The following is a 16,583-nucleotide window of genomic DNA, read 5'->3' as shown; positions in this document are numbered from 1 at the left end:
TCCAATTCTTGCTATTGCATGGACCTGCCACTAGGAGACAGCCATCAGGCCAGGGATTGCATTTTTCATCTGATCTCCCTTGTGCTTACATTCCCACTCTTCCCAAAGCAATGTTCATGGAAATGTTGCATATCACACCCAAACCAGGTTTCTTTTCAGTGTGTGTTATCACCCCCAGTGTCCTTCTGGGTGCAGAAGATGGACGTCTTAACTAATGGTGGAGATTAATGATGAAAAATCCCCCTAAACTATCCTTTGGAGTAACTTTATCTGCCAACGAGAAACACCCCAAGTCGACTGTCCCATAGGTGAAATATAAACCTATTATATTAGGCCATTGACATTTGGGTAATAGCTGTCAAGAGCTATAGTCACCCTAACCGATATGCAGGCAGTATCTGAAGCTGTATCTGTCCCCAGATTTGAGCACTTGTGGCACATTTTTAAATAGTAGAGTTTTCCCAGAACGACTGAAGTGACCACATTCCATACAAATGACCTCACTGTTCCCTTTAGCTCCATGGCCCCAATCGCCTGAACGAGTTGATTTACTTACTTGGTTCTGTGCAGAGAAGAAAAAGTTCTCTTTAGCAGTGAGCATCCTCTCTCCCTTTGTCCCAGATGTGTGGTGATGCTGTCACTTCTGCAAAACATTCTTCCTCTCCTACCACATCCCACGGCCCATGCAGCTCATCAGAAAGAGTCGTCATGAACGTTAATTTTGCAGACTGTTCGATAGTTTGGGTTCACACCTGTAAGGATCCGAGGCTCTGGCTCTGTTGTCCCTTGGCACGCTAGCTGAGACCAACAATTTCCAAGGTTGTAAATAATGAGCAGAAGTCTAAGCATCCCCTCGAAGAGATCCTTCAAGTCCAAGGGGCGGGGTCTCAAGTAATTTCATCTGGGGTAATTCTAACTTCCACATACTTGAGAAATACATCTGTGAAGTTCAAGTTTGACTTCATGTTTCAAGATGAAGAGGGGTTGAAATCTCTGTTGCTATTTCTGAGGGGTAGGTGCCCTGGGGTGGAGAATGGGGAAGCTGTTGCTATACCCACAGCTAAGATGAAACGGGTACCAGCCTGCCTGTAGTGATGGAAGTACAAAAATCAACACACATCAAAAGATGAATAAAAATAACTAAAGGCATAAATAACTAAACATATACATGTTAAGAATCAAACCAGACATAGGATTCACACTAAAATGATTTCACCTTTCAGGATATTCTTGCCCAGAGAGGTGAAAGTTGTTCAAAACATGAATGTGTTGAAAGATTCATTGATTCTTGAGTAGAAAACAGCACATAGCAGTTTGTGTCCTAAGATCTTTTGAATTCTTCCCTTCCCTCTTTTCAATGTGTTTTCATTGTCTCCAGATGGAATATGTCAGATCATGACTCTTGCTTAGTTCTAACCCACCTTCCACCTTGAGCGGTCCATCGTGGCACTGACTTCTGTCTTAGTCATATGCCAGCTTGGCTCCTCCCTACTTGGCCAAGCTGCTGTTCCCTTAACACAATGCCACAGACTGAATGTCTTGGTCTCACTGAAATTCTTATGGGCATCTAACAGCTAGTGTGATGGGATATAAGGTGTGAGCTTGGACGGTGTAGATAATGAAGTGTGAGCCCATTTGAATAGGGTAAGCACCTGATGTGAAGAGACCAGGGAGGGCTAGCTTTTTCTTCCTCTCCTCTCTTCCATTTGCAGACACAATCACAGCCGCCTGCAAACCCAGAAACACGCCTTTAGCACCTTGATCAGGAATGATCAGAATTATGAAAACAAATGCTTTCTATTTAAACAACCAAGATAGGGTATGAGGTGTAGACAGGAAAGAAAGCCAGAGGGCCAGGAGAATGAATGGAAATACACTGCTGCTGGAGTTGGCTAGATAGGAGGAACCTCTAGTCCCAGAGACATGGGTTGTAAGAGGCTCCCAGGACTCAGTTGACATGACCTTAGCTGAAATGCCCAACAGTGGGGAGGTAGAACCTAAAGAGACCACCTCCAGTAGATAGTCAGGGCCCCCAGTGGATGGATGGGGTCACCAACCCACCTTCAAAATTTTTGACCCAGAATTGTTTCTGTCTAAAAGAAATGCAAGGATAAAAATGTAATAGACTAAAAGAAAGGCCATCCAGTGAATAGCTCAACTTGGGATCCATCCCATGGGAGGGTACCAAACCCTGACACTACTATTAATGCTATGTTGTGCTTGTAGACAGGAGCCTAGCATGGCTGTCCTCTGAGAGGCTCTACCAGCAGCTGACTGAGACAGATGCAGATACCCACAGTCAACCATTGGACTGAGGTCAGGAATTCCTATGGAAGAGTTAGGGGAAGGATTGAAGGAGCTGAAGGGGATGGCAACCCATAGGAAGAGCAACAGTGTCAACTAACCTGGACCCCTGGGAGCTCCCAGAGACTACCCCACCAAGCAAAAAGTATACACGGGCTCGTCTGAGGCCCCTGGCACATATGTAGCAGAGGACTACCTTGTCTGGCCTCAGTGGGAGAGGATTCACCAAATTCTGTAGAAACTTGATTTCCAAGGAGAAAGGAATGCCCAGGGAGAGAGGGGGGAAGCACCTTTTCAAAGGTGAAGGGGAGGAGGATAAGGTGAAGACCTCTGGGAGAGGTGGTAACATTTGAGATGTAAATAAATAAAATAATTAATTAAAAATATTTTTAAAAACTAGAAAAAAACAAGTCTATATTATTATTAATGGTATTCATTAAAGCAAAGTTTCTTGGTTAGTTTGGTTTAGTTTTTGTTTGTTTTGTTTTGTTTTGTTTTGTTTTGTTTTTAACCTTGACACAAACTAGAGTCATTTGGAAAGTAGGAACCCAATTGAGAAAATGTTTCTATCATATTGGCCCATAGGCAAGACTGCAGGGCATTTTCTTGACTAATGATTGGTGTGGGAGGGTCCAGACAACTGGGCAGGTGCTTCTGAGTGATTTAAGAAAGCAGGCTGGAAAGCCATGGGGTCAGCCAGTTAGTGGCTTCAGTTCCTGCCTCCAGGTTCCTTCCTTGAGTTCCTGCCCTGACTTTCCTCAATGATGGAGCCTGACCTGAGAACTGTAAGACGAAATTGACCCTTTCCTCTCAAAGCTGCCTTTCATCATGGTGCTTTATCATAGCCATAGAATCCTAACTAAGAACACAATCCAAACCAATTCAGGCAGATAGTAAATAGTAAACTTAACTTTACCAGTTGGTTGTTACTGTGATACCTGGGGGAGCCAGTATGTGGTACCATGTAGACCTATACATTATGGTCCTGCATCTACAACTGACTTGCTGGTTATTTCAGGGAAAGTATCTTAACCTCTCTGTTGACTTGAAAGATAGCTGGGCATGCTACATAAACACATCCTCCTTTAGCTATCTCAGACCAGGCTAAGTGTGTCATACCATGGCCGGAAGCAAAATTACAATAATAACCTGTCAGCAGCACAGGCATGTGTAATTGCTGACACCACTCACTGAATGGTTAGATGATTCTTAAAAGCATCGTTGTAAAGCAGACCTATGCAGACTCTGGTCGATTAGAAAACAAAAGCCACCTAAACAGAAAAGGAGTTTTGACCGACAAGGACTAAAGAATTAGGAGTTAAGATGAGAAATCTGGAATATCAGAGCTAGAAAGAAAGGATTCATTTGAACAGTTTTATAAACAGTTATTTTTCTTCCCCACAGCCAGCAAGCTGCAGCTAATGGTATAAGCATTAATTTATCATGAGATTTTAAAGATCTCTCTTGTCAGTAATGAAATAAACACGTGACAGGGTAGCCAGACAGTTATTGTTTGTATGGAGGTCATTATAATAATTAAGATTAATAGCAATCACTCGTCATGTTTGTAGATTTTTTTCTTGAGAAATAATGGTGGTTATATTAAATAACTAATTAACACATCTCCATGACTGGCTAAGAATGCACAGATTTACAAAATCCTCTACATCCTCCACCTTCACAGAAACAAGTAAATAAACGAAGAAGCACTGTCAATCTGCTGCTCATATTTTAAAAGGAAACTTGGAAATTAAACAAGTTTCTAGATTAGTGATGGCACCCAAAGCAAAACCTGGGGCTTTCTCCCCTCTCTTCTCTTCAGGTCCTTGTCACCCCCACTGACGGATAGCCAAATGGAGCCTTCAGGTCGTGTTGCTTAGGCATGAATTTATGTATGTGTACACATAGTCTATCTCCGGTCTCATACATGTTATAAGTTGAAATTTGTAATGTTTTCACATATACACGGGGTAGTTTGACTGTGCCCATCCCCCACTCCCTCACTCTAGCTCCCCGCCACATATCTCCCATTTCCACCCAACTTCATATTTGTTTTTAAATAAGCCACCAAATTCAATTAGTGCTGCCCATGCAAGCATGTGTGGAGGGTCATTCACTGAGGCATTAAAAAGTGACTCTCCCTCCTCTGCAGCCATCAGCTGCCATTAGCTCCTTAGCCAGGGGTGAGGCATCCTACAGACCCTTCCCTGTCCATGCTGAAAGACCCTTCCCTGTCTATGCTGGAAACTTTTTTTTTTTTTGGTCTTATGGGAATAGTGTGTAGATAGCCAAAGCTGCTATGAGTTCATGTATGAGGCTGACATGTGTACTAGCCGTGTCATATTATAGGATGGCCAGCGGAGCAGCCCCTCCCCCACCCTCCAGCTCCTGCATTCTTCTTTCATCTCCTTCTGTTATCATATAAAATAATTTTTTGTCCATGATTTTACCCCTCAGTCACAGCTCTATACGAGAAACCATGGCAGTGATACCTCCGCTCCTTCCCAGCCCTCCTCCCTTCCCCATTGTACTCAATAAAGTGTTTTTCTTCCTGTGGGGGAGAGGTATCTTAATGTTTCAAGTATTAAAACCTTAAAGCCATTTTTATTGAACATTCTGCAGAACAACATGAAAATAGATGAGAACCTCACATCAGAGTTCTATCTTGTCTGTTTGTCTACTTGTTTTGGACTCTTTTGTTTGTTTGTTTGTTTGTTTGTTTGTTTGTTTGTTTATGGCAAGGGAAGCCTTGCCATTTATACAGCTCACAGCTTCAGGAGAAATTCAGGGAGGTGAATGGAATCCCTTCTCTGTACCCTAAGAGGGAAACCTCTATCAGGAAACCCTAGTGGTCATGGCAGCATCTTAGGGGACACAGAGAAGGCAGGGCTACACGTGGCACTGTAGCCTGCCTGAAGCTTGCTGCTGAACAAGAGCAGAATATGTTTAAAAACATTTTTGGTGGTGATCTCTCCTACTCTCCAATATTAATCTCCATCACAACCTGGGGCCTCAGAATGATACACAGGGTCTGAAGGGCAGAGACAAAGCAAATAGTGAGGGTCTGTATTGTCCATCATGATGTGTCCCTTGACAGGTGGCCATTGAATTCATCCCTAAGGCATCTCCTTTCTACTCTATCTCACATACAAACACAGAATCACCACCTGAGAAAGCACATACCTCCAGTTTCTCCCAGAACTCTCATTTTTCAAACAGGTAAATTATATTCATTCCACAGCAAGTGTGTGTTTATGTAGATGGGAGTGGGGAGAGAGAGGGAAGATGGACGAAGATGAAGGGTATTTGTGAACCCCGCTGAGAGAGCCTCTGCTCCCCGCTTTAGGCTTAGGTAAAGATGGCAAAGACATAATTCCTGTTCTGGAGAGAGCCCACGACAGACACAGAAAGAGTGGCAGTCTCTCAGGGAACACCACCCAGCTCTACGCAAGAGATCTGAGAGGGGTCTGGTGTGAAGCCAGACCTCTCTGGCCTCATCACTCACCATGTACCTGGAGCTATTGGTGTCCCCCAACCTCAAAGTGAGCAAACACTCCCCTGGGGTTCTCAAATCTGAAAAACAACTCACCACACTCTGACAGAGTAAGTCTTGGGATCAAGTCTTCTCCTTACCGAGTTGGTTCACTCCCAAGACACAGAAACCCTGGAGTACTGCAGCTTTCTAGCTTTGTCCTGGAATACCTATTTCACAGGCCTGGCTGAGTTTCTTGCTTCCTACACACTTTGTATTACTGATTCTTAAAAACCTCAAAACTAAAATAAATGCATTCTATGAACTACTTGGGGGACATAGTCTCTTAGAGGGTTTCACCTCGCAGAATCATGAGAAGATGTGGTTTAGGATAAAACCCCACTCTTTACATCCATGAAATGGACTGATGCTCAAAGCATCACACTGTCCTAGAGCCTTCACCAGCACACCCCTTGTAGCAATGAGACACACAGAAGAACAGGGCTCATTTCCAAGGGTATAGCCTCATCTGTAACAAACCAAAGCGAGTGGTGGCTGTGTAGATCAAAGGAACGATCAGCTCCTAGAGAGAGCTGATACTGATGTCTTTGGACCTAAGCAGTTCTAGAAGCAGAGATGGTGTTAACAAAAAAAGAGAGGTGGGAAGATAGCCAGGCCATGGTGGTACCTGCCTTTAATTCCAACCCTCGGGCAGCAAATGCAGTTGAATCTGAGTTCGAGATTAGCCTGGTTTACAGAGAGAGGGGAACAGCCAGGACTACACAGAGAAACCATCTCAAATTTTTTTTTACATTTTTATTGGTTCTTTATGAATTTTACATCATGCACCCCAATCCCATTCATCTCCCCACCTTTCATGCCTGCATTACACATTGCAGCCTCTCCTAAAGAAAGAAAAAACATTTCCTTGTGGAATCTGTAGTGTGTCACAGTACGTCCCACAGTAGACCCTTTTGTCCACACTTCTTTGCTTGCAAATGTTCACTGCAATGACTCGTTGGTCTGTCTGTCACAAGGCCTCTGGCTTCTGCTACACCATCAGTACTGGAACCTCACTGGGACTTGTGTCAGATAACCTATTGTTACCCTGTGTCATGGAAATCCTGTAGTTTTGGATCTGTAGGACCGGCCCCTTCATACACTACAGCAGTTCATAGACGGTGTAGATATTGGGGTGATCTAATTCAAAATCCTAGCTCTGGGACTGAGAGATATCTGAGCCTGAGGTATCATCAGCTCTCCTGTAGCCACACCACCAGGATGAGCTCTCTTGCTCCGCCCAGACTGGCCCATCTAAGATTGCAGGCCGCAAGGGGCAGAGCCAGCTCTCCCACTCACATGTCCTTGGAGCTGACACATCCACACCTACACCATGAGGGTCAGCTCTACAGTGCTATCCACGGGAGGTACAGGGCCTGTTCTCACCAATCATGCACTGAGGAGGGGTTGGGCCAGCTCTCCTGCTCTCCTGCCCTCAAGCCAGCAGCTCACTGGCAACCCCCACAACCAGGGCCAGCTCTACTGTGCTGCTCAGGCCACCTGCAGGGCTTTCTCTCTTCAGTGCTGCAGCTGGTGAGGGACAAGGATAGTGCTCCTGTTCCCATGACCCCAGGATGGGTCTCCTGCCTGCTGCAAGTAGCAAGAGGGAAGGAAGGTATCTCTCCCATGTCCGTGTCAGGGGAGACAGGCAGCAGTCTGGGCCAGTTCCCCCACACTCATACCCATGGGGCCAGTGCACTTGCAACTCCTAAAAACCAGGGCCTGCTTCCTGGGCCAGTTTCAAGGCCTCCTCTCGCTAGTACTGTAGCTAGCTAGGGGTAGGGTCAGCTTTCTCATATCATGATGGCTAGTTCTCCCAAGATGCCCAGGTGAGGGGTGGGGCTGGTTCTGCACAGCCCTCCAACATTGGCATGCCCCCAGAGTCACCCAGACCAGGAACACCTACTTAGCCTTTTGTGTCAATAAAACCCCTGCTATAGGTCAATGGGCCCAGGCATGGTCCCCAGTGGTAGCACAGACCAGGATCCCATGATGGCCCCACATGGTATCACCAGCTACTCACATCAGGCTGTCCCTCATTACCCTCGAGTCTCCAGTTCTACCTCTTCTCACGGTGTCCACATCCTTCTGCTTCTCTTTCTCTTCCATTTCTCCACCACTTATTTGCTCCTCTTAGTGGTACCCACGGTCTGTGGGGTCATTTCAGAAGTGCTATGTCCCATCTTTACATTGAGGCATCAGGCTAGGGTCATTTCAGGCATGGTCTGCCCCCACCCACTCAACCTAAGGTCTATGTGGCCCAGACTGGTGGTCATTTCAGGCTAGCTCCCTCTCTGGGCCCCCAGCACTAGACTGGTGGTCATCTTTGGCTTGCTCTTGGTCTAGACCTGCCCACATGGCCCCATGTGGGGGTCACCTGTTTCAGGCTTACTCCCAGCCAATGTCTACAGTCCCAGGAGGGGTTCTTCTCATCTCAGCTCTCCCAACAGGCCTCAACTCTTTTTTAAGGGAAAGATGGGAAATTAGGAAGAAAGGGGTAGGAACAGAACTATACGAGGTATCAACAAGAATCCACAGAGAAAAATCCTTGGAGACTCAGCAAGCTAGAGAGAACAGAAGAGAGACAGACTACAGTGAGTTGGAGTCTCCAAGGTGGCTCACAGATGGAAACTCTACCTTCTTAAGGTTCTTGAGGAAATAGGACAGGTACATATACACAGACTAGTGCTCAGAGGGTGGCACAGGCAGGAGTGGGATTCTCATGTCAGCTGCACAGGAGAGCAGATGGGAGTGTGAATATGGGTGCGGTCACCACAGAGAAGACAAAGCAAGGTGAGGATTTATCAGAAGATGAACCCCAGAGAAGTCTAATGTATTGGGCAGACAGGTGAGAATGGTCGAGGACTCTGGGTGGCAGAAGCAGGGGGATGATGAGGTGGCTGATCTGCTTAATAACAGAAGCAAGCAAGAAGTCATACTGTTCTTCTCCTTAATACATCCTCCAATCAGATGTCACCTTAGCCCTCTGAACCTGACATTGTGACACCTGATTGCAAAGCATGCTTTAAAAAGCCCTCCACCCAGACTGTCCATTGTGGACTGATAGTCTAGTCCCCTGTGAATTAGTGTTTGCAGAGCTCTCCCCACCTCCATCCTTCCAGTTCTTCCTTCCCCAGCTAAATCACAGTCTGCTATTTCTTTAAAATCCCCTCAATATTCTGTTTTATTGTGCTGTTCCACTTGATGGATTGTCTTTCCTACTTCATGTTTTACCTACTGAAGGGGTTAGTAAGTATGCTCCCTTTAGTCTATCGCCTGAGCTCATCCATAGTTGCCCAGAAGCTAACATGTGTGTACTTTATACCATAATAAGGACAGGCATGGTCAGATGAATCAGCCTTTCCTCTGGTCCCTTTCGTTAGACTGATTGTGACTAGGAGAAGGCCACGGGCATGACATGAAAGAGCACAGACACTCATAAATGTGTGGGTATGAGATTATGCCTGACAACCATGGTCATTTAGGTGCTTGCTTCAGCCCCAGAACAATGGCTCCCAGCAGCTATTAAACATCCTGCTGGCTCCTCTCTGGGTCTTCATTGTCTCTCTGGACAAGAGAAGCCTATTTGGCATTTGCAATAGCTGGCTTGTGGTTCCTCCAGCTATTGCCTGGAGAAATCAGAGCTCCCCTACAGAGCACTTGGAGATCTCCCAAGGTGAGGCCTAGTACTGGAATTAATAAAAAGTATGTGGGACTGTGTTGCTTTCAGCCCTGACACAGCCTGGGAATCCTCATCAAACAAACACCAGCCCGGGAGGAGAGGTCACTGTGGATATTCCAGTGCTAACATTCGAATGCTAATAACTTTACCACATAGATTAATTTTAAATGTCAGACCATGTTGCTGTGTAAAGCTAAGGAGCTTGGGAAATAAGGTATATTTGGAGGCTTCTGGACGATCCCAGCACATGTGGTGTTTGATCACTGGTAGGCTGGGCAGGGTGCAGGACCCTGTTTCTTTAACAGTTGCTACCCCTGTCTTGCAAGCTCTCGAGGTATAAACAGCCTTTGAAAGCATGCACCAGCTAGTTTCTCAACCAGGAAAATGGTCGAAGTGACAGTAATGAGATTTTGCACAGAACCGCGAGGCTGTGCATGCAGTCTGAGACCTTGCCCAGAAGGCTGGGTTCCAAGCCCACACAAATGTGTATGACTTGGTTAGAAGCCCCTGGAAAATAACATTTGTAATGGAAACCCTGGGAATGCACAGCTGCTGACCCCACCCTGGGGCAGAAACCAGGGCCCGGTCCTGCTGCTGAGGGAAACGCACTGCAGGGAATGAGGAAGAGTGGGAGAGAGGGGGCATCCCTAACCCAGGTGAAGGCTAGAGAGGGAAGGAGAGGCAAGGCAGAGGCTGCAGAGGGACAAGGAGGAAGGGGCAGATGCTCACGCAAAGCCCACCCCAGGCTGCCAAGATCGCAATTAAAAATTCACATATTTTGGACTGAAATTCTCATATTTTTAAGAGAACTTAGGCAAAACCCTCCTCCCACCAATATTAGCAATGCAAAACCAGCAGTCAAGACAGACCCAAATTATCATCCATTTTGCAAAAAGGATGAAAATTGTATGGCATGGAGTCCAAAATTCTTCAGTGAAAACAATCATTAGAGTGCACCTGGCAGCCATCGGTGTCACGTGTCACCCGCCCCCTACCCCCAGCCACCAGGGACCTGGGATAAAGTGCCTGCCTGCTCCCCCGAGAGCCCTGAGCTCCAGATCTGGCACTGTCAGAGTAGTAGTGTCAGATTGGCACTACCAATCACCAGAGGCACTTCTGACTCTTCTGGTTGAGAAGTTGGCCTTCTGTGGATTGTATGTGGTGCCTCTTGACTGGAAGAGAGAGAAAGATGAGGGTAAGCACAGCGCCTTAGATCCCCACAACCCTGAGCTGGACCAAAGCTTGATGTACCTGGATTGGGCTTCTAATGTTTAAGCCATCAAATTAAGTGGAAAAGAGGGAGGGGGACAACCAGAAATAAAAAGAGCAGGATTCCAACCCCAAATAGAGTGAAACTGTCAACCACTGTGTCCTCATGGGGCTGAGAACGTAAGTGGCAAGCAGTCTGTGCTGAAGGACGCCTCATGTTGTGGTCCTTCATCCAAGAGGAATCTCAACCACACCTCCCTGCTCCTTCTTCCCTACCTTCTCCAGGTCTACTCCGGCCTCCTTCCCCACTGCTCTAGAGTCATCTTCCACAAATATCCATCTCATAATATCACCACTGTGCTTCCAAGACTCACATGAGATACAAGAGAGATGGCTCAGAAGTCATGAGCACCGGCTGCTCTTTCAAAGCACCAGTGCTTAGTTCCCCACCCCTCAGCACCCACACCGCCACTCACAATCATCTGTAACTCAAGTTCTGTGGGAATCTGAAGACTTTTCTGGGATTTCCAGGCATCAGACACATACATGGTGCATTGACATACACGTGGCTAAAATACCCATACACATGAATAAAATAAAAACAAATAAATCCTTTTTAAAGCACCTGATGTGGTCCTGACTACAAACAGACTCCACTTCCATCTCTAGCCAGGCTTTCAGCAAGCAGGTCCATGTGACTCTTCCTGTAGGATCAGTTGTAACCAAAAAGAATGGAAAAGTGAGCTATGTGACCAGGGGAAAACAGTCTTATAAAAATACATAAGATAAATATATACACAAGTATTTATATATGTAAAGATTATGTCTATTAATGAATATGAATGTAAATACAATATTAGTATACATGGGTCTGATTTCCAGGAAACATGTTGTAAAGTCATTTGCTCTGAGGAGCCAAGCAGGAAAGCTACAGCAATGCTTACATATCCTGATGCAAGCACAGGGGCTGCTGGGATGGCACTGGGATTGACGCATGTTCCTGACTTCCAGTGGCACTTCAGAGTCAACCTGTGAGTTGTGCTCTCTTGGGGGAGGGTGCTTAATGGCCTTTCACAAGGGTCACCTAAAGATCACCGAAAAACACAGATATTTATATTATGATGTAATGTAGCAAAATTACAATATGGCTGGAGGTCACCACAACATAAGGAACTATATTAAAGAGTCACAGCATTGAGAAGGTTGAGAATCACTGTCCTTTAAGTAGTTGAAGAGACAGGGTAGTGGAAAGCTTCCTATTGCTGGCTTTAAATTCATGTACCCAAAGTTTAAACCCAGCCTAACACCCCTATCTACAAGACATCAGCCATGTTACTCACCCTCTCTGAGTGTTACTTATAGAAGATGCCTTAAGAATAGTCCTTATTTGAAGGACTTGGGAGATGGTTCAGCAATCAAAAGCACTTGTTTCTCTTTTGGGAGTTCAAGTTCTGTTCCCAGGCCCTATATATAGTAACTGACACCAACCTGTAGCTTCAGTTCCAGAGACTCTGATACCTCATTTTGACCTCTGCAGGTACCAGACACACAAGTACATGTGCATGTGTGTGTGTGCATGCACACACACACACACACACACACACACACATACACACACACACACACACACACACACACACACACTGTTAACAAAACACTCATACACATAAAGTGAAATAAATAATCAAAAAACAATAGATGCTTTGTAGGTTTGCTGGGAGGTTTCAACAAGATAACTCAACAGAGGATTTAGTATACTGTCTCAGACCCAATCAATGCTTTTTATATTTTTGTAATTAAAATATTGCCATCAAAAGGAAAGAGAACATTATCCAAGGTCACTTGAAGCACTAGTAACTCGGCAAGACTTACAATCTTGACGCCAGATTTCCCATCCTGGCTCATCCCCTTTGCTGCAAAGGCTGCGACAGAAACATTACATCAGAAGCCAGAAGATAATAAAGCTAATTGTGCCATTAGGACCAGTCACTTCCCTCTACATTGAGCCTTGGGGGGATGTTATGGGTGATCAATATAATAAATAACACTGCCTACTCTGAGACAGCTCTCAAGGGAGCATCTTAGAAACCAGAAGGAAAGGAAGATTAAGATCATAACAAGAGACTGGGATGAAAGCATGACCTCAGAGTATCACTGAGTTTCTCCCTTGCCTGCCCTGCATCATTCTATGCCAAACACAGGGACATGGGAATGCCAAAGGCAGAGGTCACAAAACCCAGTGCATCAGGTTCTATAATGAAACACAGGCAACTGGGTGCCCTGAGTTCTTTAGCCCAGAGCTGATCAAGATGCTGCCCACAACTCAGGCACACCACTGGTACTCAGGCATAGCCCCATGGCTTAGGAGACCTCATCCTTGAACAAAGGCTTTCTTCTGTCTAGAAAGGTGTAGTTTGAATGGGAAACATAGCCCCATAGGCTCAAGTGTCTGAAGAATTCCCATCCTTAGCTGGAAACACTGGTTTGGGGAAGTTGTAGATGCTTGCAAACATGGAGCCTTAGTGAAGACAAGTGAGGCACTGTGGTAAGCCTTGATGATTTATAGCTCAGCCCAAGTCAGTGTCCTTTTTCTTCTCACTGACTGTACGCATGGGACCATATGCCTTACACATCTGCTGCACATGACTTCCTCACCATGACAGACTGCATAGTGTCTTACACTGTAGGTGAAAATAAGCCTTTCATGCCTTAAGTTGTTCTTCTCAGGGATTTGGTAACAACAAGAAAAACAACTAAACAACAGGACCTCGGGTTGCAGCAGGTGGTTCTGATGCTAAGGTCCTGTTTCCCTATTGGTTCTTGATCAATCAATCGAGATGCCAGGAACCAATCGCTGGGTGGAAAGAAAAAGGCAAGACTTCAGGTCCCCACAGGAGACTAAGGGAAGCAGGAAGAGAAAAAGGATTTCACCATGCTTTGAAGGGAGAAAAAGTGACCAGTCATGTGAGTTCTAGGGTGGAGTGGCCATTGGCCATTTCCCCACCTGAGCCTGGGGCAGCAGGCAAAATATTAGAAATATAGTCAAGCTGAGGGTAGATTTAGGGTGCTGAGCTGGGAGTGAAAAGAAGAGCAGGAGATAGCAGAAGAACACTTAGAAGAGTCCAGCAATTGACCCAATCAGGCAGTTTGAAAAATAATTGTGTGAGTGTGTGTGTGTGTGTGTGTGTGTGTGTGTGTGTGTGTGTGTGTCCGTGGATCTGAGGGAACCTGGGTGTGGCTGGTAGTATGGTCCACCTGGAGCTTAAAGAGTAGCAAAAATGGCACATTATATCGGATGCCTGAGAAGCCCCCACAGAGTCCAGGCACTCCTTTAGTGATACCCCTCATCCCCAGCACATGTCTGCACTCTGTCTGCACTCACCAGTATTCAGAACATGTCCTGAACAAACATTTCTCCAATTACCTAGAATAACTCTGACCTCAAAGAACACGATGATCTTTAGAGCCAATTTAGAGTTGAGAGAAGATCCTCTTAGAATCCCTAACAAAACAAAGGTCTGTCCCATGTACCAGAGAGACAGAAGTCCCCACCATTTCCTTGTAAAAGTTCCTTGAGTCATGGCCATGTAAGCACAATGGGAGGAAGCCCTGTGAGACAGAATCACATCTTCCCAGATGACCCTAGAGGGACTAAGTCAAGGAGTAATGGAAGGCATGCTTCCTAAGCATGGTGTATATGTCTGCCAAAGGAAGACCGTCATGTAGGCTTAGTCTCCTGTGGTTAGATTACTAGTGTACAGGCATTCATCGTGGGAACACAGAGCCTTCTAGTGTGGCACATTTGGATAACTCCCTAGCCAGCAGGGATGTCCAAAACCAAAGTAGACAGATAATAGCCAAATGCAAAGCTCCTCGACAATATACAAGCAAAAGTTGAGGACACAGAACCTTTCAGCAAGTACAGAAGCAGCAAGAGAACCACCTCAGGGTCAAAACGGTGAAGTCCAGAGCTGGCCACACAAAAATAGTGCTGAGATACCCCAGACAGGTGGAGGTTTCTTTTTCAAGATTTATTTTTATTTTATGTGTATGCTTGCTTTCATGTATAAATGTGCACCATGAGCATGCCTGAAGTCTGTAGAGGTCAGAAGAGGGCACTGGTTCCCCTCTGATTATAGTCATGGATGGTTGTGAACTGCCATGTGAATTCTAAGAACCAAACCCCAGTCCTCTGCTGGAACAGCAAGTGCTTTTAATCGTTGAGCCGTCTCTGTGGCCCCTGAAGTAGGGAATTTTAACTAGATCAGAGCAGAGATTAGCAGCTTTGGAAATCAGCAATGAATCAGGGACTTTATAGAAGAATCTGTGCTCCTCTGGCTTCCCGTCTCTTGACAACATCACTTGCTCTGCTACTCTGGCTTCCTGTCAGGTAGCCATTGATGGTTCTTTCTCTCAAAGCTTTCTCCACAAGTCTTATTGGCACCTTCATGGAAAATACCTCTCTATCCACTTGCCATTGACAAGCCAGCAGTTGGCATGACTGCCGACATTACCTTAGGACTGGGTCTCAGGCTGAGGAAAGTCAGAAAAGTAGCCTGCTTGAATAACTTGGTCACGGAAGCTGTCTGTCTAAGAGCCCTTCATTACCCACTCACCAAGAATAGTACACCATGCCAAAGTATACACACAACCTGTGAGAAATCCCACCCAGATCTTACCTCAGACCTCCTGACACTCTAAAGCACACATCTTCAAACTAATACTGCAACCCTTTAATACAGTCCCTCATGTTATGGTGACCCACGGCCATAAGATTATTTTCATTGCTACTTGATAACTGTAGTTTTGCTACTATTATAAATTGTAATGTAAATATTTATGGTTTCCAATGGTCTCAGGCAACCTCTGTGAAAAGGTCATTAGACCATCAGTGTGGTTGTGACCCACAGGTTGAGAACCACTGCTCTAGAGTATCTTCTGGACCACAAACAGGAGTCTGACATCTTTAGTTCATACCTGATGGAGCACACTAAGTCACAGATCCCAAGAGCAAGCCAAGAAGACCATAAAGTACTGATTTCCATTAGTGTTCCCCAGCACTGAGCTTCACCCTTCTGAAACACCTTCTTCAAAGAACACAAGGCAGGAAAGCCTCGGAAGGGAAGGTTGCTGTGTATGAAACTGGCTGCTGCACGTGTCAATCTGAGGCTTTGTCTACACTTTTCCTCCTGGCAGTGAGGCCAGTCCAAGTACATACTTGCCCCACACACACCCCCGACCCCCCCACCCCTGCCCTGTTCTTTGTCTCCAGGACCTGTGCCATTGTCTGTGCTCTGAGTTTCAAACTGCCTAAGGCTGACTGTTTCTGTGATCCTGCCCCTGACTTCCCAGGTCCGGAGCTTGTCTTTGCAGAATTGCTGCCTGTTCCTGGAATTATGATTGTTTGATTATACTTGTGGTCACTTCCATTTTAACTGTCTTGGTGACTGTTTCCTGCCATTGTGATTATACCTGTCTACAGAGGTGACTGTCAGCATATTTAACAACCGATCTGGCAATGACCAATCAGGGCAAATCCTCATCGTGAACAACTGGTGTGGCTATCTCAGGCAATCTCAGGCTCACACAGCCCATTAATCAGTCTTTCTTCTGTGTCATATAATCACAAATACGCTGGATTTTTCTTTCCACCTACTTTCTTCACTCATGTTCAATCAGCCCCCCTCCCGGTTTCTCAGCAATATCTTGAGTAGATCCCATTGCTTTCTGATCACACTCTATTATAGATGATCTGGTCCATCTCTCAGGCCCTCATCTGATTATAACCAACCATAGATAAGCTGATGTCCCCTGAAAGAGAAAGCACAGGCCTTTCACTCTTCTGCCAGTATCTCC

At 45.6% G+C, this 16,583-nt stretch overlaps 1 long non-coding RNA gene across 1 annotated transcript; it reads right to left on the bottom strand.

Annotated features, from left to right (window-relative positions):
• Window positions 1-7,948: 7,948 nt before the first annotated feature.
• Window positions 7,949-15,949, bottom strand: Gm32214. The gene is made up of 2 exons (XR_381219.3): window positions 11,353-15,949; window positions 7,949-10,690 (listed from the first exon to the last, which is right to left on the bottom strand). It is a non-coding gene; the product is annotated as a predicted gene, 32214 (long non-coding RNA).
• Between the last annotated feature and the right edge of the window lie 634 nt (window positions 15,950-16,583).

The sequence above is a fragment of the Mus musculus genome, chromosome 12, assembly GCF_000001635.26.
Source record: "Mus musculus strain C57BL/6J chromosome 12, GRCm38.p6 C57BL/6J".
NCBI classification, from domain to species: domain Eukaryota; kingdom Metazoa; phylum Chordata; class Mammalia; order Rodentia; family Muridae; genus Mus; species Mus musculus.
This window is presented reverse-complemented; position numbering and strand designations above follow the sequence as displayed.